Source organism: Plecotus auritus (genome assembly GCF_963455305.1).
Source record: "Plecotus auritus genome assembly, chromosome: 15".
NCBI lineage: Eukaryota > Metazoa > Chordata > Mammalia > Chiroptera > Vespertilionidae > Plecotus > Plecotus auritus.
This window is the reverse complement of record NC_137781.1, coordinates 14,079,214-14,103,626: the sequence shown is the minus strand read 5'-3', so window position 1 is coordinate 14,103,626 and position 24,413 is coordinate 14,079,214. Positions and strand designations below refer to the sequence as shown.

Below are 24,413 nucleotides of genomic sequence, written 5' to 3'. Positions count from 1 at the left end.
AGATCCAGGACGTAGACAAGACCAAGGTGTTCTTGTCCGAGGGTAAGAAAGAACTGGCCCTGGCCTGGGCTGCTGCCACCTTCCCTCCTGGGGCTCCGCCTTGCCCTGGCTTCACAGCCCTGCCCCTCAGCAAACCAGATTCCAGGCCCACGTCCCTGATCTGGCCAATCAAGTCTCTGACCAATGGCTTGAAGCTTGTTAGTAGGAAGGAGGAGGCCCCACAGCCCCATGGAGAGAGCATGGGATCTGGTGTCCTATAACACAGTTACTTCCTGGCTATGAACGTGAGTATGTTGACATCCCTGACCTTGTTTTGCCATCTGTAAAATGGGCATGACACCGTTGCCTTGCAAGGTGGACGAGAAGACTAAAGGAAGGCACAAAAGGACATGTAAGACTCTTCTAAAAACCCTCTGTGTCTGGGGCAGGAACGCTGACAGTCTCCGGCAAAAGCAGTCTTGGTGTGGTCCTAAGGTTCTAGGTCTTAGCCATAGAACGGATGTCCTGGTTCACACCAAGGCTGGAAGGAATCCCTCACTGAACTGGCCATGCTAGGCCTTGTTCTAGGTGCTTGCGGACTGCCCTGTGGGGTCAATGCCACCCTCCCTCAAAGTGGGCCCAAGGATCGCAAGCTTCCTATGGCCTCAATGCAGGCCTGGGCCAGCACAGGGGGCAGAGGTCCCCGGCACTTCAATACACAAGCCCCCGTCCCCGGAGTGCTGGCCCCCAGACGCCCCGAACCTTGGCATTGTCTCTTGCCCAGAAATAAAGAATCTGTCCCAGATGGTGCTGAGCGTTCAGAAGCCCAGCTGCGTGTTAAAGAACCACTGGCTGGTTCTCTACACCGCCAAGGAAGAGGCCAAGAGGGCAGAGTCTATCGGCTCCAAGGTGAGCACTTTGCACCAGCTCTGCCTCCTCTCTCACCTCCAAGTGAGCTGTGGCTAACCCCCCCCACCCCCGCAGGGTCCCCTCAGAAACCTGCTGGCATCCTAGAGGTGCAGGTCAGGGTCTGTTGTAGCCAGACCTGTATGCCTAGGATTGTCTGGCTGCCACAGCCACCGAACTCTGTCTACACCCGTAGGTGAGGCCTTGCACCTCAGGGCCTCCTTCCCCAGTGTGGGTGCCCGTTCTGCAGGATTTTTGTGTCTGGAGGGGGCAACATGCACAATAGCTAGAACGATAGTGATTGCCTATGCAGATTAGGTAACGGTGTCTCCCCGTTTCTCCTGCCAGAAGAACGGCCTCCATTGCTGACATTTCTGAACCTGGACCCCACTAGACTAGGTTTCCAGAATGCAGAGGCCAGGAAGCCAGGTGCAGCCATGTCCATCTTGGGCACCACGTCACACGTTGCCACCTTCAGCCCTGATCAACCTGGCAGGCAGGTGGCCTGCCCCTGTTCTAGAAAGTGGAGCCTTGTTCAGCTTCAGCCAGGCCTTTGTTGAACCTGTGGTTTATAATAAACCAGCCTGCCCTAGCTGGTTTGGCTCAGTGGATAGAGCATCAGCCTGTGGACTGAAAGGTCCTGGGTTCGATTCCGGTCAAGGGCACATGCCCGGGTTGCAGGTTTGATCCCCTGTAGGGGGACGTGCAGGAGGTAGCCAATCAATGATTCTCTCTCATTGATGTTTCTATCTCTCCCTCTCTTCCTTCCTCTCTGAAATCAATAAAAAATATATTTTAAAAAAAATAAATAAAAATATAATGGACCAGCCTGCATCCAGCGTGGGATCAGGGCCAGCTTGTGAGGCAAGGGCCAGAAGGGCCTTCCAGGTAAGATGACCCTGTTGTGCCTGGATCATAAGGCTTCTCGCCACTTCTTCTCCCTCCTTATCCAGATAACGGGTATGATAATCATAGCACCTTTCTCTCTTGTGGGTGAGGAGGCCAATGAGCCAGCGAGCCTTCCCCACAGTTCCTGGCACATAGTCCACAATGAAACCTTAGCTTTGTTTTAAAACCAGCAGCTAGGTCAGAGAGACGGTCAAGTGCAGAACAACTGAGAGGGCTGGTAAAGGGCTTGCAGCAGGTGAACTTAGGACCCCTCGCCCCCCACTACATAGCAAAGCATCCTGGGGTGGAGCAGCTCTGGGGAGCCCAGGGCCCTGGAGTGGTTGAAGATGCTGGGTCTGTGGCAACTCTAGAGGTGGCCAGCCATGATACAGTCTGTGGAGCTGGGAACCCACAGTGCACCAGTCACACTGGAACCCCTGCAGTGAATCGAAAGGGCTGTGCCTCTGGGCTGGCGAGCTATGAGGGTCCTGGTGGAAGGCTTACCTTGTACAGTCTGACCCCTCAAGGCCTGGCTCAAGGCCAGCGGAGAAGCCTCTGGAAGACTAGAAGCAGGAGGCCCCAGGAGCATGCGCAGCTGGCCCAGCTTCTGCACGGCCAGCGGCAGCAGAAGGGAGTTGTGAGGGAGGAGCTGGGACCCTGAGCCAGCAGGTGAGGTGACAGCTGGTGGTCCATCCTCTCTCTCCTAGCCGACAACACGGGCACCTTCGACTTGGTGCTGGGGCCTGGCTGCCACACCTATACCTTTGCCCCCCTGGAGAGCCCTCTGAAGGAGACCTTATACGTGGAAGCCACGGAGTTCCCATCTGCCAACTTCTCCGGCCTGATTTCCTACTCGGTCTCCCTGGTGGAAGAGTCTGAAAACATGGTCAGTCCCCCTGGAGGCCACCACCTTTGCAGCAGGGACTGTGTGGGGAGGGGCAGTCTCCCCTGGGAGGAGAGGGGAGATGGTGTGGTGGGTGGAGCTGGAGTCTCATGGCCTCTTTGGAGGAAAGACAGCACAAGTGAGTGCCTGCAGGTGGCTGCACTGAGCAGCTGGAGGCCGGGGGAGGGAGATGTGGATCCAGGTCACCAGTAGGACCGTGTCTTCTATTGCAGTTAATTCCAGAGACCTGGTGTACAAGGACACGGTCGTGTTCACGGTGGCTCCTTGCATCTTCACCCCGAGCACCCAGATGCTTCTAGAGATCTACCTGTGCAAGTGAGAGCCCCTCGGGCTGCCTGTGCCAGGCCACTTCCTCCCCAGCACCCCCTTTCATCGTCTGCGGGCGGTTGAGGACTAGACTTCTCCCAAGGAAAGTGAAATCCTTCCCCTTGAGCTGCCTGGTCCCCGAGATGGTCCTCAATACGGGTCTGAGCACCTACAGAGTGAGGGCCGGAGCCTCCCAGGCGTTAGGGAAGGCTGACAAGTAAACGGTGTGATTCCAGGGAGCACTAAGTGCCCTACCGCAAGGTAAGAGGAAGGAATGGCAAGGACGAGGGTGTGTTCTGGGGACCGCAGGGAGGCCTGCAGGGCTGGAAGAAGGCAGGCGACAGGAGGACGGAGGACAGAGGACGGAGGACGGAGGAGGACAGGGTCAAGGCCAGCAGGACCGCGTGGCCCCTGTGCATCGGGGCATGGCCTTGGGGCTGTAACAGACCCCAAGTACAATGGTTTCAAGTCTGCCAGTGCTGAGGGCCTTTCCAGGTTGACACCTGGAGAAGCGCCCATGGTGACTGGTCTGTTTTCGGGGGCTTCAGTTGTGGGGAAGCAGGAATACAGAACCAGGTCTCCCAGGGTTAGAGGTTTGCCAGGCAAATCAGCCGAGGTGGGCGGTGGGCAAGGGTATAATTGTGACGCATCCTAGAGCGGGGAGGAAGAAAGGTGAAGGGACAGAGTGATGGGAATGAGAGCAGTCCAGGGCAAGAGGTCCCCATGAGGTCAAGCCTCTGGCCCAGCGACTGGATGGGGTGAGCAGGGGAGATGGCATGGATGGGACGGGACATTAGATCAAGATCCCGGGCTAGAAGGCTGAGGTAGGGTCGGTAATTGCTATTTGCCCTTTCTCTATAATAGAAATGTCAGAGATGAAAGAAAATTAGTAAAATGGATCGAGAAACCAAGATGGCGGCGTAGGTAAACACCTAAACTGCTGCCTCGCACAATAATTTCAAAACTACAACTAAAAGACTAAATGTCTATCACCCAGAATCACGGGAAAGCTGGCTGAGTGGAAGTTCTACAACTAGAAGGAAAGAGAAAAGAGCATTGAGACGTGCACAAGTGCTGAAAAGCTGAGGTACGGAGGCGCGCGAATCGGGCTGGCGGCGGGTGTCTGGGTGCGCTGCTTCTTTCAACCCGAAGGGAGACAAGCTCCAGATTACTCTGAACTCCAGTTTCTGGGGAGATGCTGGGAACTCAAACTCCTATGGTGAGAAGCTGGACTGTCTGCCATCGGGTCGGAAAGTGAGGGTGACTTTCTTGCAGAGGTGTGCCCAGCACTCATTGTTTACTGCACTGGGGCACGGGATGTGAGGACTTGGAAACACGGAAACGCAGAGATGGCTGACTGGCAGCCATCGCTGTTTGCCACACCCTAGCCTAGTGAGTCCCTGAGACCCCACCCCACACAATCTACAAACCCACCCAAGCTCCTCGCAGTGGCTTTTGCATATAAATGGCCTGCCCTATTGCAGCTTAACCAAACAAACTGCAGCTCTGGTCAGACAGCTCCAAAATCTCCAAACCCCAAGCAAAGAGGAGAAAACTGTAGTTCTCATTGTACCTCCTGCTGGGCAACCTCAGGCAATAGCTGACCAGCACCCCATTGGAGATCCAGAAGCTAGTGTATCTAGTGGTCAGTGTGAGACAACACCATATTTCAACTCCTCACATCCATAAGTGACACATTCAAGAGGCAGACTCAGTGAGCACCAAAGCCCCACTGAAGCAAGTCCTGCCCCATAAGCGTGTCTCCAGTGCAGCAGTTCTTCCATTATAGACACAGCGGGTCCTCACAGCCAATTGGCCTGGAGGTCAATTCCTCCCAAAGACATCAACAACAATCAAGACTTAACTACAACAAGGCTGTACACACAGTCCACAAAGGGGTGCACCAAGAGTGTCCACTTCAGGTAACTGGGAGGCCGACCCACTGGCCCATATAGGACACCTAGCACACAAAGCCACCCTACCAACTCAGGGAAGCAGCGAAAATGCAGAGACAAAGAAACAGATCACAGACAAAAGAAATGGAGGAAAACAAATGACTGGATATAGAGTTCAAAACCACGGTTATAAGGTTTTTCAAGAATTTCCTAGAAAAGGCCAATAAATTCAATGAGACCCTCGAGGATATGAAAAAGGACTAACTAGAAATTAAAAATACACTGACTGAAATAAAAAAATATTATACAGAGACCCAACAGCAGACTAGAGGATCGCAAGAATCAAGTCAAAGATTTGAAATACAAAGAAGCAAAAAACACTCAACCGGGAAAGCAAAAAGAAAAAAAGAATCCAAAAATTTGAAGATAGTGTAAGAAGCCTCTGGGACAACTTCAAGCGTACCAACAATAGAATTATGGGGGTGCCAGAAGAAGAGAGAGAGCAAGATACTGAAAACCTATTTGAAGAAATAATGACTGAAAACTTCCCCACCTGGTGAAAGAAATAGACTTACAAGTCCAGGAAGCACACAGAACCCCAAACAAAAGGAATCCAAAGAGGACCACACCAAGACACCACATAATTAAAATGCCAAGGGCAAAAGACAAAGAAAGAATATTAAAAGCAGCAAGAGAAAAACAGTTAGTTACCTACAAGGGAGCACCCATATGACTGTCGGCTGATTTCTCAACAGAAACTATGAAGGCCAGACGGGAGTGGCAAGAAATATTCAAAGTGATGAATAGCAAGAACCTACAACCAAGATTACTCTACCCAGCAAAGCTATCATTCAGAACTGAAGGGCAGATAAAGAGCTTCACAGACAAGAAAAAGCTAAAGGAGTTCATCACCACCAAACCAGGATTATATGAAATGCTGAAAGGTATTCTTTAAGAAGAGGAGAAGAAGAAAACGGTAAAAATAAAAGTTATGAACAACAAATACATATCTATCAACAAGTGAATCTAAAAATCAAGTGAATTAAAAATCTGAGGAACAGAATAGACTGGTGAATATAATAGAATCAGGGGCATAGAATGGGAGTGGATTGATAGTTCTCAGGGGGAAAGGGGTGTGGGGGCTACAGGAAGAGACTGGACAAAATTGTATACCTATGGATGAGAACAGTGGGAGGGAGGTAAGGGCAGAGGGTGGGGTGGGAACCGGGTGGAAGGGAGCTATGGAGGTAAAAAGGAGAAACAATTGTAATAATCTGAACAATAAAGATTTATTAAATTAAAAAATGAAATAAAATTAGTTAAATGTATATGAAAATCTTGCTCCTGTCAGAGTCTGGGGTGCGTTGTGGAACCCATAGTCAAGGCCCCACCCACCTGCGCCTTGAAATCATGAGAGACACAGACCCAGCCGGCCCAACCTCCATTGGGCAAGATCCAGAGGCGGCCAGCCCCGTACCTGTCAAGCCCCGCCAGGCGGGGGGCAAAGCCTCAGGTCCCCCATCAAGCTCCGTCAGGTGGGTGGCACAGCCTCAGGTCCCCCGGCACACACTGGACAGGGAGCACAGCCTCAGTTCCCCCTGAACACCCTTAGGTCCCCCAGCCTGATGCTGTGGCAGGGACTGTAGCCTCAGGTCCCTCTGCCCAGCACCAGGATGGGGGGTCACGGCCTGAGGTCCCCTGGCCCAGCGCTGGGGTGGGAGGCTCAGCCTGAGGTTTCCAGGCCAGGGCCAGGGCAGGGAGTGAGCTTTGATGTCCCCCCTCAAGCCTCGCCAGGCAGGGAGTGTGGGCTGAGGTACTCCGTCGAGCCCTGCTGGGTGAGGGGCACAGCCTGAGTTCCCCTGTCAAGCCCCGCTTGGCAGGGGGCATGGCCTCAGGCCCCCTGGCGCATGCCAGGCAGGGGGTGCAGCATCAGGTTCCCCAGTGCACCCTCAGGTCCCCTGGCCCAGTGCTGTGGCTGTGGCCCCAACCTCAGGTCCCCTGGCCTGGCACCAGGGCAAGGGGTGTGGCCTCAGGTTCCCTGGCCAAGCACCAGGGCCTCAGTGCAGCCTGAGGGCCCCTGTCAAGGCCTGCCAGGCAGGGGGGCATGACCTGAGGTCCCCTGCCCTAGCCCAGCACCATGAAGCCTCAGGATTCTGCTGATAGCTAGTTAAGGCTCCTTACGTGAACTCAGCCTCCACTGTGGGTGCAGCCATCTTGTGTTACAGAAAGCCCGCCTCCGCTGTGGGCACAGAAATCTTGTGTTACAGAAACAACCCCCCTCTATTATGTGCACTTCCATCTTTGTGATGGTGTGACAGTCAATTTGCATACTCTCTCCTTATTAGATAGGGTTGTTGACTCTATTATAGATGTTCCTAATTTCCCCCCATATTCCTCCCCCCTTTTCTCCCTCTACCCTGCCCCCTCTGCTTCTAGTCCCTCACCACATTATTGTCTATGTCCATGGCCTATGCATATATGTATATACTTCGTTTGAAATATTTTTGTTGATTTTAGAGAGTGGAAGGGAGAGCAAGAATTAAAAACATCAATGATGAGAGAGAATTGCTGATTAGTTGCCTCCTGCATGACTCCACCCCCACACTGGTAATTGAGCCTGCAACCCATGTATGTGCCCTGACCAGGAAAAGAACCAGTATTAGATGACCTCATAATTTGTGGAATATAAGAACAGCATAAATTGATGAACGGAAATAGATTCAGGGACATAGAAGCATCGAACAGACCAACAAACTTCAAAGGGAAGGCAGGGATTTGGGGGAGGAGGGTAAGAGATCAACCAAAGGACTTGTATGCATGTATATAAGCAGCACACATGTACACAGACACTAGGGAGGTGAGGGCATGTGCTGGGGAGTGGGGGTGACCAGTGAAAAGCCAATGGAGGAAAGAGGAGACATATGTAATACTACATGTAATACTTTAAACAATAAAAAATTTAAAAATAAAATTAAATGAAAAGAACCATGACCTCCTGGTTCATAGGTAGAGGCTCAACCACTGAGCTACACCAGCTACAGTATTTTAAAGTTTATGAAAATACATATATTTTTTATTGTTGATAGTTGTATCAATGTCTCCCATGTCCCCCTCTGTATATATTCTTTGGTGGATCTCTTGCATTCCTCCCCACCTTCTTCCCCTCAGAGATCTGTTAGTCTGCCCCAGTCAGCCAGGACTCTGGTCCCATCTAGTCCCTCCCCAAGCATCACATTCTCTGCCACACACCTTTATTCACCTAAAATTGTCTGGGAGGCTAGTACTCCGTTGGGCGGTGAGAAAACTACATTACCCAGAAGGAACTGCACTCATGTGGGCGGAGCTAAAGGGCATTTTGGTGTCTGCGCATCCGGTTAAGGGGGGACTTCCGCCTTCCTCCTCTTGGTAGTCATTTTAACGTTTTAGGTCTTTGTTCACAGAGTCAGAGGCTTCAGGGCGCTGGTCGGGAGGAGGAGGCCTGGGGGGCAGCTGCCTGCGGTGCGGGGTGTGTCTGAGGCTCCTTGAGCCCCAACAGACCGAGACCGGGTCTCCGTGCCTCCCGGACTCCTCTCTGCTCACAGCGTTCCCACAGCCTGACCCCACTTCACCCTCCAGCCTGGGGGACCCGCGCCTCTCAGGTCCTGCCGCCCAGGTCCCAGCGTTCAGAATGGTGAGTCCCTCGTGGGTGACACGTGGATGATGGGGAAGAGGGTGGAAGGCTGCAGTGCCACCTTGTAAGGACGTGATGGTGCGACTGAGCTGGGAGAATTCGGAAACCCGGGCCTGTTTGGGTCTAAAGGCAACAACGATGAGGTGTGGTTTTGCACGAGGAGTTTTACTTTCATTCTCAGGACAGTGGGTTGTGAAAGAAAGAGGGACATTCTCTGGGGTAATGGTCTAACTTTTCCTACCATTGCTCAGAGGAAGAACAGACTAGAAGACAGAGGACAGCAGCTGTGGACAGGAAGGGGAAGTCCTGTAAATGATAAGGGAACTGGCAAGAGTGAGCACTGAGGACTGAGCCCTGAGATCATACAGGATCTGGAGGGCACCTGGCCTCGGGGCTGGGCAAGGGCACTGAGCAGCCTGAGCCATAGAGCCTGGTGGTTGCCAAGCTCCCAACAGACCCTTTTCTTTCCACAAATTCCTGCAAATGCTGAATCGATTAGGGGTCCGGGTTTGTGGAGCTTATTTCAGGGCCTCACACACTGGTAACTTCTGAGATAGGAGAGCCTTGGGACTGTCCGCAGCTCTTGTAGCCCTTGGACCTGGGGACTTTGAACAGACACTAAGCCTGAGGCCTCGACGAGGCCTTCATAAAGTGGACCTTGTTTTTGGCCACCAGTGTGATGAGTGGGAGGTCCTCCAGACACAGGGTCCAGAATGTGCAGACTTGGAGTGAATATTGAGCTGAATAAGGAAATTGCTGGTATGTTTTTTTTTTTTAAATACATCTATATTTTTATTGATAGCAGATGTAGAAAGGAAGGGGGAGGGAGAGAGACAGAGAAACAGTGATGAGCGAAAAACAGGGATTAGTTGCCACCTCCACAATCTCCACTGTGTGTCCAGCCCACAACCTAGGCATGTGACCTCACCAGTGCATGAGTCTGTGCTCAACCAACTGAGACACATCAGCCAGGACTGTAGATCACTTACATACAGGGAATCATGGTCAGGTTGGTAATGGGAGTAGTAGCTCAGAAGGGACAGTGTGAGCCTGAGGACTGGTTTTCTTGCTGGGGCCACTGTTTGTTGGAGGTGGGTGTCACAACACAGCATATGGACAGAAGTTGTCACGTAGAGTGTGGGGGAGAGAAAATATTTTTGCAGTGGCCAAGGCCTTCAAAAGATGAGTGGAGCTGAGATTAATTGGAGGCCGAAGAATAATTCAAACAAGATGAGACTAGGGCTGGTACATATCAAGTTTTCTAAATTCACCAGGATTTTGTTGTGACCTTCTGTGTGGCCTGGCTGTGGGGAGTTGCAGTCAGTCTTGTGGATTAGCTTAGAGGCTTGAGTAGTCATCTGTGAGACTCACTGGGCATGGTGCAGAGGGCCATCGGGGCTGGGACTTCAGTGACGGTTAACTGAGAGATGTTGGCTGTGACTAGTGAAGGGACATCAAGTGCAGCATCACAGGAGGTGGCCTATGGATCTGAGATCTGATTGTTGCTCTTAATAGTTGAGGTTGAAGGAAAAAAACAGCCATGGAGAGAGGCCTACATAGCAGGACTCAAGGCTGCCTCTATGAGTGTGGACTGTCAGAGTCTGGGCAGTGCTTGATCCTGATTCCATTTGGCAACCATCCTCTGACCACACATGCTGAGTAATAAGTAAAAGGCCAGGAGATGAGTATGGGGGCGGGGCTGTGGAAGTGCAGGTGTGAGAGAGGTGTGGTGGAAAGAGTGATGTGCACTTGGAGAGGGAATGTGAATTCATGGCCACAGCACCATGACATTGACATAAGAGGGAATGAAAGAAGAGTCTATTTCTGGTGGTCGCTGGATGTAACAATAAGGTGAATTTTAGGGTAATTGCCTGTAAAGACAGGTGTTTGGGTGCTACATTCTAGGTTAAGAGCTTAGGTGCCATTTAACTAACCACCAGCCTTTTGTTGTTGGGAGTGACACACTGGTTGATGGGAATGAAGTAGCATTCATCAGTGTTACCCAGGCTTATACATCTCCATTGGCATGGGTAAGGAAGGGTAAGAGACAACTAGATTTTGGAGGTGGTGAGCTATATTTTTGGAAAAGAAGGTGATTAGGAAAAAATATATCCATACCATGGCAAATTTATATTACCTTTGGTTTTTTTTTTAATTTAATTTTATTGTTTAAAGTATTACAAATAGTAGTACATATATCTCCTTTTTTCCCCATTAACCTTCACCCAGCCTCCCCTACCCCTTGTCGCATGCCCTCATCCCACCCCCCCCCAGTGTCTTGTGTCCATTGATTGTGCTTATATGCATGCATACAAGTCCTTCAGTTGATCTCTTTCCCCCCCTCCCCAACACTCCCCAGCCTTCCCACTTTAATTTGACAGTCTGTTCGATACTTTACTGCCTATGTATCTATCTTTTTGTTCATCAGGTTATAATGTTCTTTATTTTCCATCAATGAGTGAGATGATGTGGTATTTTTCTTTCATTGCCTGGCTTATTTCACTTAACATAATGCTCTCCAGGTCCATCCATGCTGCTGCAAATGGTAAGAATTCCTTCTTTTTCATAGCAGCATAGTATTCCATTGTGTAGATGTACCATAGTTTTCTAATCCACTCATCTCCTGATGGGCATTTAGGCTGTTTCCAAATCTTAGCTATTGTGAATTGTGCTGCTATGAACATAGGGGTGCATATATCCTTTCTGATTGGTGTTTCTAGTTTCTTGGGATATACTCCTAGAAGTGGGATTACTGGGTCAAATGGGAGTTCCATTTTTAGTTTTTTGAGGAAACTCCATACTGTTCTGCACAGTGGCTCCACTAGTCTGCATTCCCACCAGCAGTGCACGAGGGTTCCTTTTTCTCTGCATCCTCGCTAGCATTTGTCGTTTGTTGATTTGTTGATGATTGCCATTCTGACAGGTGTGAGATGGTACTGCATGGTAGTTTTGATTTGCATCTCTCGGATAATTAATGACTTTGAGTATCCTAGCTAATAAAATAGTAATATGCAAATTAACCACCACTCTGCTACACCCACAAGCCACGCCCACCAGCCAGTCAGGAGTGAGTATGCAAATTAACCCCAACCAAGATGGCTGCAGCCACAGAGCGACAAGGAGGGAGGCTTGGGTTTCCCCGGCGATGGAAGAAGCCAAGCTTTCCACAAACTTTGGCAGGCCCAGGCCTCCACTCAAGGCTACAAAGTTTCAATTATAGAAGATAAATAAATCCCAACAAAAATGCGGCAGCCACGGAGCTGGAGAGAGCAGGAGGCTAGGGTTGCCCCCGGTGATGGAGGAAGCCAAGCTTCTGCAACCCTGGCCTGTCTTGGCCTCCGCTTAAGGCTACAAAGTTTCAATTATAGAAGATAAATAAATCCCAACAGAAATGGCTGCTGCCACGGAGCGAGCAGGAGGCTTGGCTCCGCTCCAGGCTACAAAGTTTCAATTATAGAAGATAAATAAATCCCAACAGAAATGGCTGCTGCCACGGAGCGAGCAGGAGGCTTGGCTCCGCTCCAGGCTACAAAGTTTCAATTGTAGAAGATAAATATACCACAGATACCAGGGCCTCTGCTTGGGTCGCCGGGGGGCGTGGCCGGCCTGCAAACCACCACAGGCCCCTCGCCCAGGCTGCCCCACGCCCCAAGGGAACCCCTACCCTGATCCGGGACACCCTTCAGGACAAACCAGCTGGCCCCCAGCCGTGCACCAGGCCTCTATCCTATATAATAAAAGAGTAATATGCAAATTGACCATCACTCCAACACACAAGATGGCTGCCCCCATGTGGTCAAAGATCCATCCCCCATGTGGACACAAGATGGCCACCACAAGATGGCCAGCCGTGGAAGGCAGTTGGGAGGGACCAGGCCTGCAAAGGAGGGCAGTTGTGGGCGATCAGGCCAGCAGGGGAGTGCTGTTGGGAGGGACCAGGCCTGCAAGGGAGGGCAGTTGGGGGTGACCAGGCCAGCAGAGGAGGGAAGTTGGGGAGGACCCAGGCCTGCTGGGGAGAGCAGTTGGGGGGTACCAGGCCTGCAGGGGAAGGCAGTTAGGGGTGACCAGGCCTTCAGGGGATGGCAGTTAGGGGTTACCAGGCCTCCAGGGGAGGGCAGATAGGGGAAAACAGGCTGGGAGGGGAGCAGTTAGGCATCAATCAGGCTTGCAGGGAGTGGTTAGGGGGTGATCAGGCTGTCGGGCAGAAGTGGTTAGGGGCAATCAGGAAGGCAGGCTGGCAAGCAGTTGGGAGTCAGCAGTCCTGGATTGTGAGAGGGATCCCAGATTGGAGAGGGTGCAGGCTGGGCTGAGGGACAACCCCCCCCCCACCGTGCATGAATTTTGTGCACCAGGCCTCTAGTGTTTTCGTATGTCTCTTGGCCTTCCTTCTGTCTTCTTTTGAAAAGTATCCATTTAGGTCTGTTGCCTACTTTTTTATTGGATCTTTTATCTTCCTTTTGTTTTGTTGTATGAGTTTCCTGTAAATGTTGGAGATGAAACCTTTATCGATGACAACACTGGCAAATATGTTCTCCCATACAGTGGGCTTTCTTATTGTTTCGTTGATGGTTTCTTTTGCTGTGCAAAAGCTTTTTATTTTCCTGTAGTCCCATTTGTTTATTTTCTTGTTACTTTCCATTGCCCTAGTAGCGGTATTGGTGAAGAAATTGCTTCGGCATATCTCTGAGATTTCACTGCCTGTGGATTCCTCTAGTATTTTTATGGTTTCCTATTTAATGTTTAAGTCCTTTATCCATTTTGAGTTTATTTTTTGAGTTTATTATGGTGTACGTTGATGGTATAGTTTCATTTTTTTGCATGTATCTGTCCAATTTCCCCAACACCATTTATTGAAGCGATTGTCTTGACTCTATTGTATGTCCATGCCTCCTTTGTCAAATATTAATTGAGCATAGTGGTTTGGGTCGATTTCTGGGTTCTCTATTCTATCCCATTGGTCTATATGTCTGTTCTTGTGACAGTACCAGGCTGTTTTAAGAACAGCAGCTTTGTAATTCAGCTTCATATCTGGTATTGAGATCCTACCTACTTTGTTCTTCTTTCTCAGGATTGCTGCAGCTATTTGGGGTCTTTTTTTATTCCAGAAGAATTTTTGGAGAGTTCTTTCTAGGTCTGTGAAAAGGGCCATTGGTTTTTTAATGGGGAGTGCATTGAATCTATAGATTGCTTTGGGTAGTATGGGCATTTTAATGATGTTGATTCTACCAATCCTTGAACATGGTATGTTCTTCCATCTGTTTACGTCTTCCTCTATCTTTTTTTCAGTGTCCTGTAGTTCTCCACGTATAGGTCTTTTACCTCCTTAGTTAAGTTTATTCCTAGGTATCTTAATTTTTTTGGTGCGATGGTAAATGGGATTGCTTTTTTAGTCTCTCTTTCTGTAAGTTCACTATTGGTGTATAGAAATGCCATAGATTTCTTAGCGTTAATTTTGTGTTCCACTACATTGCCAAATTCAATTATTAAGTCTAATAATTTTTTTTAATGGAATGTTTAGGGTTTTTATGTACAATATCATGTCATGTGCGAATAAGGACAGTTTTACTTCTTCCTTTCCAATTTGTACGCCTTTTATATATTCTTGTCTAATCGCAATGGCTAATACTTCCAGTACTATGTCAAACAGGAGTGATGAGGGTGGGCATCCCTTTCTTGTTCCTGTTCTTAGGGGAAATGGTTTTAGTTTTTGCCCATTGAGCATGATGTTGGCTGTGGGTTTGTCATATATGGCTTTTATTATGTTGAGGTATACTTCTATTCCCACCTTGCTGAGAGTTTTTATCAAGAAAGGGTGTTGGATTTTGTCAAATGCTTTTTCTGTATCAATTGATATGACTATGTGATTTTTATCTCTCAATTTGTTTATGTGATGTATCACGGATTTGTAGATATTGTACCACATTGCATCCCTGGGATAAATCCTACTTGGTCATGGTGTATGATATTCCTATATACTGCTGGATCCGATTTGCTAGAATCTTGTTGAGGATTTTGGCATCTATGCTCATGAGGGATATTGGCCTGTAATTCTCTTTCATTGTGTTGTCTTTATCTGGTTTTGGTGTTAGGGTGATGCTGGCTTCATAGAATGAGCTTGGAAGTGTTCCTTCCTCTTGATTTTTTGAGGATAGTCTGAATAGGATAGGTTTTAGTTCTTCCTTGAATCTTTGGTAGAACTCACCTGTGAAGCTGTCTGACCCCCGGTGTTCGTTTGCTGGAAGCTTTTTGATGACTGCTTCAATTTCTTCCATAGTTATTGGCCTATTGAGATGATTAGATTCTTCCTGATTGGGTTTTTGAAGGTTGTATTTTTCTAGGAATATGTCCATTTCCTCCAGGTTGTCCAGTTTGTTTGAACAGAGTTGTTCATAGTATTTTTTTAACAATCCTTTGTATATCTGTTGGGTCTGTTGTTATTTCTCCTCTTTCACTTCTGATTTTGTTTATTTGGGTCCTCTCTCTTTGCTTCTTGGTGAACCTGGCTAGCGGTTCATCAATCTTGTTTATCCTTTCAAAGAACCAGCTCTTGGTTTTGTTGAATTCTGGTGTTGTTTTTGTTTTGTTTTGTTTTGTCTCTATGTTGTTTATCTCCACTCTGATCTTTATTATTTCCTTCCTTCTACTTACACTGGGCTTTTCTTGTTGCTCTATTTCTAACTCTTTGAGTTGTAGGGTTAGGTAATTTATTACCATTGTTTCTTGTTTTTTGCAGTAGGCTTGTAGAGCTATGATCCTCCCTGTCAAGATTGCTTTCGCTGTGTCCCATAGATTTTGGATTATTGTGTTTTCATTGTCGTTTGTTGCCATGATGTTTTTTATTTTTTCTTTGACCTCTCCGGTAACCCAGTCATTGTTTAATAGCATGCTATTTAGTCTCCAGGTGTTTTATTTTTTTGGATTGTTTTTATTGTAGTTGATTTCCAGTTTTATGCCATTGTGATGTGAGAAGATGCTTGATATGATTTCTATCTTCTTGAATTTGAAGAGACTTTGCCTGTGACCCAATATATGGTCTGTCTCTGAAAATGACCCATGTGCACTTGATAAGAATGTATATTCTGTGGCTTTAGGTGAAATGTTCTGAAGATGTCAATTAATTCCATCTGATCTAGTGAGTCATTTAGGATTGATGTTTCTTTGCTGATTTTTTTGTTTAGAGGATTTTTCCAATGGTGATAGTGGGGTACTAAAGTCCCCTACTATGATTGTATTGCTGTCAATCTCTTCCTTGATATCCTTCAATAGTTTTATTCTTTTCTTTTTTAATGTATTGTATTGATTTTTTACAGAGAGCAAGGGAGAGGAATATAGAGTTAGAAACATCAATCAGATGCCTCTTGCACACCTCCCACTGTGGATGTGCCCGCAACCAAGGCTCATGCCCTTGACCGGAATCGAACCTAGGACCCTTCAGTCTGCAGGCCAACGCTCTATCCACTGAGCCAAATCAGTCAGGGCAGCCAGTAGTTTTTTCATGTATTTGGGTGCTCGTGTATTGGGAGCGTATATGTTTACCAGAGTTATTTCTTCTTGTTAGATTGCTCCCTTTAGTATTATGAAGTGGCCTTTTTATATCTTGTTATGTCCTTCACTTTGAGATCTAATTTGTCAGATATAAGTATTGCTACCCCAGCTTTTTTTTTCATTTCCGTTTGCCTGAAAAACCCTTTTTCCATCCCTTTACCATCAGTCTGTGTGCGTCTTTTTTTCTGAGGTGGGTGTCCTGAAGACAGTAGATATATGGGTCATGTTTTTTTTTATCCACTCAGCTACCCTATGTCTTTTGATTGGGGCATTTAATCCATTTACATTTAAAGTTACTTTTCATAGGTACTTGTCGCCATTTTTATTCTTTACCCCTGTGTTCCTTCTTTGTTTACTATTTCTTCTTTTTACAGCAGACCCTTTAGCATTTCTTGCATTGCTGGTTTGGTGGTAATAAACTCCTTTAGTTCTTTTTTGTCTGTGAAGCTCCTGATTTCACCCTCAATTTTGATTGATAGCTTTGCTGGGTACAGTATTCTTAGATTCAGACCCTTCCTTTGCATGACTTTGTATATTTCATTCCATTTCCTTCCGGCCTGATGTGTTTCTCTTGAAAAATCAGTCGCTAGTCTGATGGGGTTTCCTTTGTAGGTAACTTTCTGTCTCTTTATGTCCGCTTTTAAGATTCTTACTTTGTCGTTGGTGTTTGCCAATTTAATTATAATATCCCTTGGCATCAGTCTTTTGGGGCATATTTTGTTTGGGACTCTGGCAGCTTCTTGGATTTGTGTGAGTTTTTTTCTTCCCTATATCAGGGAAGTTTTCTGTCCTCATTTCTTCTATCAGGTTTTCTATTCCTTGCTCAGTTTCCTCTCCTTCTGGCACCCCTATTACGCGGATGTTGTTTTGTTTCATGTTGTCCAAAAGTTCCCTTAGGCTCTCCTCCTGTTTTTAATTTTTTTTTCTAGAAGCTGCTCTGCTTGGGTATTTTTTCCTACCTTGTCTTCTAGCTCACTGATGCATTCCTCTGCTTCTTCTAGTCTACTCTTGATGCTTTCTATTGAGTTCTTTATAGCAGCAATGTAGTTTTTCATTTCTTCTTGGTTCTTCTTCATTTCTTCTTGGTTCTTACACATATTATTGAATTTGTCTTCCATTCTTTTCAGCCACCTTATGACCATTTCTCTGAATTCTTTCTCTTACAGGTTGCTTGCCTCCATTTCGTTTACTTCCTTTTCTGATGATGCTTCCTTTTCTTTCATATGCAGGGTGTTTCTTTTTCTCCCCATGATCTCTCTTCTCCGTGTGTCTGGTTATATAGTTCTCTCTCTGCTATGTTGATTTAAAGGCCCAAGATACAACACAACAAGGCACTGAACACAAATGTATTCATGATACTAATAACCCAAAATAAAGGTGACCACCAGAGAAAAGAGAATTAGGGGGAAAGAAAGAAAGAAAAAAAAAGGGGGGGGGAGTGCAAAAATGAAATTGAGAAAAGGAAAAAAGTAAGAGAGAAAAGAAAGAGAATAAAAAAGAGGAGGGGAAAAAACTATTTATACGGGGAGAAAACTAATAGAACAGCCACTAATCCCAACAAATGCAAGCAACAAATACCTAGAGATAGCCCTAACCGGTTTGGCTCAGTGGATAGAGCGTCCACCTGTGGACTGAAGGGTCCCAGGTTCGATTCTGGTCAAGGGCACATGCCCGGGTTGCGGGCATGATCCCCGATGCGAGGCGTGCAGGAGGCAGCCAATCGATGATTCTCTCATCATTGATGTTTCTCTCTCTCCCTCTCCCTTCCTCTCTGAAATCAATAAAAGTATATTTAAAAAAAATACCTAGAGATGAATGCAAACTAAAAATAACAACTAATATCAAGTGAGGCGAGGAAAAACAGAAGCAAAAAAACAAAACAAAAAAAGAAAAAGAAAAAGTGCGACAATCCCACATACAAGCATAAAAAACCTGAATATAATCAACAATAGAGCAAACAACAATAAAAGGACAGAGAGAAAAAAATTTGGATAGTGAATAGAAGAGAGAGATGTATATGGACTTAGAGCAGGGGATTGGAAATTAGATATATAAGTAGGATGAATTTTTAATGGGGTAAAAAAAAGGAATAGTGAAAATCTAAAGCAGGAATAGGGTAAGAGAAACAGGACAACAAAAGGGGAAAAGTGAGGAAGAGAGTGTTGGCATAAAGATAAAGTTGAGGTAGAGTAAAATGATGCTAAAGGACAGATGAAAATAGAATGTAGAACACTAATCCCAAAATAAAATAAAGAGAAAATAAAATGACACTTTAAGAAAAGGTAAAATTGTAGTAGTAATAATACTTATTAAACATAGAAATGTAATAATTAAAAAGGTAAAATCAAGTGAGGAAAAAAGAAAAAAAGTAAAAGATGAAAAAATAAAAATGTGCAGTAGTGAAGGTCATTCACTTCCTCTACTGTTCTGTTTGGCACACCTTTTTCCTAGTCAGGACAGTATTGAAGTTCCCTGCGTTCCACTGCTCCTCAGTGTTGTAAGCCACAGTCCTGTTTTTCAAGCAGGCAGTACTTCTTTGTTATACTCCTTTATTTGTGTTTACACAAGAGTCAATTTGTGATTCAACCTCTGGGTGGCAGTGTTTCTGGATTGACCTCCAGGTCTATGAGTCCCCTCTACCTAGTGCTTAGATTTTGTTTTCCCTGTCGCACTTAATACTGGTTTGGGGAAATGGGCTGCCCCAGAGCTGCTTCTCTGATTGTTATTCCCCGCTCTAATCCCCAGCTTCCACAAAAAACAACTTCCCCCTGCAGTCTCTTAAAGTCCCCAATTGGGTGATCCTATGTTCTGGGCTTAGTAATCAAAAGCAAAGATTTAAGAGAAAAAAAAGGAAAAAGTAAAAAGAGCCAGAGTAAGTGCATGAACTCGTGAATTTTACTCTCCAGTGCTGCGCGCAAGTCTGTGCAGTCTTTTTTCTCCCTGGCTCTAAGCAGCCAGCACACTGTTAAAATTTTTAGGCCGCCCTTTTGCACCCAGTTCAGTTATCGGTTGCTTTTTAGAGTTCCCTTCTGTTAGCAGCCCTGCAGATCCCCTTACACATATGCGGATCACTCTAGCCCCAATGGCCGTGAATTTTTGGGGGTGCAGACTTCCCCGGATCCTCTAGCTCCCACTGTGTGCATTTCTCTCTCCTACCTGGATCACAGACCTCACGTTTACCTAGGCGAAATCTTACCTTTCCATGAGAAGGTGCAGAGCTCCTCTGAGTCCGCGTATTCACGCTGCTTGGGGTCTGGTATTCCTGGGTTCGCAGCTGTTCCCTGAGTGTTGTTGTTGTAGATTCCCGGGATTTTTAGACTTCCAATAACAGCCACTTTCCCCTTCAAGATGGTGCAGTCTCCGCATCAGAGCCGGTTGCTCCAGGAGGGATTTCAGCAGCAGTGGAGGCTGCACGGTCAGGGGTACCCTCTCTGGCAATCCCCAATAGTCCCTTGGAGTATAGATGTCCCTCAACTCACAAATAAGCACTCCCCGTGCGACTAGACACTCCTTTCATTCTGTCACTCACGCACTATCTTGCAGTCTGTCTTCCTGTCGGCAGCCATCTTCAACTCTGCCCTGCATTACCTTTGAAGTTGTGCCTATGGGAATGAAGCTGTGTGAGAGAAGTGTTGTTTAAAGAACTATGAGCAGCAGATTGTGAAAAGTGATGGACTCAGCACCTTGGGAATGGGGTCAGGCTGATGAAGTGTGATGCCCTGTTTTTGGTGTCTTAGAGGAAAAATCGGAGGGGCTAAAAAGCTAATTCCTGACAAGAGCAGTGTGAAATCATTCACACTCTCTTTATGACCAACATCACTCTCTAACCTATGTTCTTGACACCCACTGTATTGATAAGAGGCAGTGTGGTGTACATGGGAGGTCCAGATCTCAGGTATCTTCTATCTGCTCAACTGCCTTAATTATTGCGGGAAGAAAAATATCAGCAGGAATGTAAGAAGACAGCGGCATTCAAGGGATGAAGGCCTGGTATTTTCTCATATGTAAAGAGTGCAAAGAGCAGATGGGGTGTGGAGGGTGGGGAGTATGACATCCTTAGAATGTTATGAGTGAATCTGATCATGGGCTGTACTGTCCCCATTATGACAGGATGTGAACTTTGAGGAAGTGGCCATTACCTTCTCTCAGGAGGAGTGGGTGCTCCTTGATGAGGTTCAGAGACTTCTGTACTGCGATGTGATGCTGGAAGTTTTTGCACTTGTAACATCTGTAGGTAAGACTTTCACATTCTGCCAGTGTCCTGAGATGATGACCTCTCTTCATTTATTCCTCATCCGTAGCTTTTTCTCTCTCACAGCCAGAACATTGCCTCTGCTAATTTCCCCCACTGTCCTGTCAAATGTGCTGTGGATGCCAGAGATGAGCTGGATGGGAGCCCTGAGCAAAGGACTCTATAAACATCCCTAACACCTGTAACCTCAAAAAGTACAGGAAGTGTTAGGGAGTCAGGAGTTTTGCAGTGAGCTTAATGGGTCCCAGCTTGCACTTTCTCTTCATGGGAGGCTGATAGTGTCCACATGAATGGCTTCAACTTCTGCACTCCTTCTTTAAAAGGTTCTTTGTGGAAACCTGTGCCATATTATCGTCTTTACTACATGAATTATGGGCTGTTCTTGTAAGGCCCCCATTCAATTGTTTGTAATATTCGGTTCCCTGAATACTATAGCAAGCTATGTGGCCCTGGCCCAGTGCATACTGCTCACTTCTTCATCACCTCTTCCTCTGCATTGGTGCCTCTGCAGTATTATGCAACATTGACTTGCACATGTGTTATGAGGTGCACATATGTGCTAAGTGGTCCTTGAAACCAGCTACTCCTTTATTGAATTTTACTTGGAGTAAGACGGAACCAACTTCTTGCACAGCTTGCTCCTGTCTTCTGCAAGCAATCTGTGCTGAATGCTGTTAGTTGAAGGATGAGCTGGAGAGCCATATGCTCATCCATGTGTTGCTTGCCATGTTTGTGTCATATTTATGGTGAGGCCTCCCTGTGTTGTGATCTTCATTAGCCCAGAAAGTCACAAGAGCCTCTTATTAATCCTTCATGCACATCTCTTATTTTCAGACAATTGCATGGAACTAATGTGTGATGTGTAACACACTTTTGCAATGGGACTTCCCCCTGTCACCACATTCATTTCCTTACCCTTTCTCACTTTTCAGGTTGTTGGCATAAAATCGATGGTGATGAGGCCTGTTTTGATCAGAGTGTATCTATAAAAGGAGAGTCGCAGGTCAAGGCTTCTAAGACAGCTCCAAGCACCGAGAATATTCCTCTGTGTAAGCTGTGTTTCACTGTGTTAAAAGGTATTTTGCACCTGACTGGATCTCATGCAGCATATTTTGAGCAGAAAGCATTCTGTAGTGACGCATGTGTTGGAGACTTCTGTTTTAGTGCAAACCCTCAACAGAAACAGAGAAATGAATGTGGACAGGGGCCCTGGAAACAAGCTATGGACAAGACTTCCTTTGTGAGCACGCCCAGCTTCTACTTATCTTCAGTGCCTTCAACCAGCAGGGAGGTTGGGGAAGACTTACAATACAACTCAGAGCTTCCCAAGCACCAGGCCACTCTCAGCACTGAGGAGCTACACTGTGGCAGTGAGATTTCACAGGAATTTCTTGATGGAAAAAGTCATCACCAGTGGGGTGAATGTGAAAATGCTGCCAACCACAACCTGAAAGTTGTTCAATGCCCGGGTGTCTGTTCTGGAGAATTGCTTTTTGAGTGTAACAAATGTAGGAAAGTTTTTAGACGAATCTTTAACCTCATTCGACACAAGACAGTTCACACAGGTGGGAAGCCATATGAATGTAGAGAATGTGGGATGTCCTTTCTTCGAAGTTCTAACCTCACTGTACACCTCAGAGTTCACACTGGAGAGAAGCCATATGAGTGTAGAGAATGTGGGATATCCTTTCGTCGAAGGTCTAACCTCACTGTACACCTCAGAGTTCACACTGGAGAGAAACCATATGAGTGTTCTAAATGTGGGAAGTCTTTTAGCCATAAGTCTAACCTTATTAGACACCTGAGAGTTCACAGTGGCAACAAGCCTTATGAGTGCTGTGATTGTGGAAAGTCCTTCAGGGATGAGTCTAGCCTCAAACAACACCAGAGAATTCACACTGGAGAAAAGCCCTATAAGTGTAGAGAATGTGGGATGTCCTTTCCTCGAAGGGCTCAGCTCACTTTACACCTCAAAGTTCACACTGGAGAAAAGCCATATGAGTGTACTGACTGTGGGAAGTCTTTTAGCCAGAAACATCACCTTATTAAATGCCTGAGAGTTTACAGAGGCCACAAGCGATATGAGTGCTGTGATTATGGGAAGTCCTTCCGTTGTAAATCTCCCCTGAAACAACACCAAAGAGTTCACACTGGAGAAAGGCCCTATACGTGTAGAGAATGTGGGATGTCCTTTCGTCAAAGGTCTAACCTCACTGTACACCTCAGAGTTCACACTGGAGAGAAGCCATATGAGTGTATTGAATGTAGGAAGTCTTTTTGCCGTAAGTCTAACTTTATTAGACACCTGAGAGTTCACAGTGGCGACAAGTCATATGAGTGCTGTGATTGTGGAAAGTCCTTCAGGGATGAGTCTAGCCTCAAACAACATCAGAGAATTCACACTGGAGAAAAGCCTTATAAGTGTAGAAAATGTGGGATGATCTTTCCTCGAAGGGCTCAGCTCACTTTACACCTCAAAGTTCACACTGGAGAGAAGCCATATGAGTGTAGAGAATGTGGGATGTCCTTTCGTCGAAGGTCTAACCTCACTGTACACCAGAGAGTTCACACTGGAGAGAAGCCATATGAGTGTACTAAATGTTTGAAGTCTTTTAGCCGTAAGTCTAACCTTACTAGACACCTGAGAGTTCACAGTGGCGACAATCCATATGAGTGCTATGATTGTGCAAAGTCCTTCGGGGATTAGTTTACCCTCAAACAACACCACAGAGTTCACACTGGAGAAAAGCCGTATGAGTGTAGAGAATGGGGTGTCTTTTCATCTAAGGGCTCACCTCACTGTACATCTCAGAGTTCACACTGTTAAGAATCCATATGAGTGTACTGAATGTGGGAAGTTTTTAGTCAACAATGTAGCCTCATTAGACACTTTAGGGTTCACCCTGGAGAGAAGTGTTAAATGTGCAGGGAATGTTTTGTTTTTCTCACTTAGAATAACAACACTGAAGGAGACTCTTTGGGACCTTTTTTCATGAATTTAAACCTTTTTTAATGGAACATGCTTTATGATATATTCCTCATAAGTTTCAGGAACAAGTGAGGTTTGAAGAAGCTGCATTGTACTTGCTAACAAGCCCAGACCTACTACCCGATTGATGTCCCAGTGAGCATTTGTAGCTGAAGAAATTTCACCTCTACCACCTGGCTCACCCGAAGAGTGTGCATCAGGCACAAACGCTGTGTGCTCAGGGGAAATGTATTCTGTGTTCTCACTTGTGCTTGAGAAAATTATGATTACTTCAAGCTCTTGACAGGATGTTCATTCCTTTCTCTCTGACTAGGGAATGCATCTGACCCAGGGTTTTTCCAGAGAACTCATCTTAAGCTAAGGAGTGCTACCACTTTCAGGGACATTGTGGGTATCACATTATGCTTTTGTGAATTGTTTTACTTTCTAATTCACCAACCTGCAAATTACTTACTGTCCTCTGTTCTGGTTTATGATCTTTAGTAAAGATGTTTTTTCTTTTGTAGATTTTTTTAAAATTTCACACTCTGGATGATTTGATAAGGAAGTTGTGATCTATCATCATGGGGAGATGAACAGCTATGGTGGGTTCCCCAACTTTCAGTGCCATGTAAAGCGTATAATAATGTCAGAAAAATCACTCTTTGCCCATTATTGACTTATTTTATACCACTGACCAAGGCAATGAAATAAAGTTTGCATAACTTTGTGGTTCTAATTTGCAGCCTGGTGCCTCTAATGTTGGTGAGGTCAGTGGTCCCCCAGAAAAGGAGTTCTTTTTTGTGCTTCTATCGTTGTTCTCACATTATCCTCTGATGAGTTGATTTAGGTTCTAATTCACCAACCTGCTTGTTGTCCTCTGTTCTAGTTTATGATTTTTTAGTAAAGGTGTTTTTTTGCTTTTCTACCTTTAATCTTATTGGTTATATTCACTGCCTGGGATGATTTGAAAAGATAGTTGTGATCTGTCAGCATGGAGAGGGGAACATATATGGTGGGATCCCACACTCTCTGCGCTTTGGAAGGCACATAATAATGGCAAAAAATCACTCTTTGGCCAATATTGGTTTATTTTGTAT

General features: G+C 46.3%; 1 long non-coding RNA gene across 1 annotated transcript; it reads left to right on the top strand.

Moving 5' to 3' along the window:
* The first annotated feature begins 8,235 nt into the window (after window positions 1-8,235).
* LOC308239015 lies at window positions 8,236-24,140 on the top strand. The gene is made up of 3 exons (XR_013959676.1): window positions 8,236-8,548; window positions 20,204-20,327; window positions 21,278-24,140. It is a non-coding gene; the product is annotated as an uncharacterized lncRNA (long non-coding RNA).
* The last annotated feature ends 273 nt before the right edge of the window (window positions 24,141-24,413 follow it).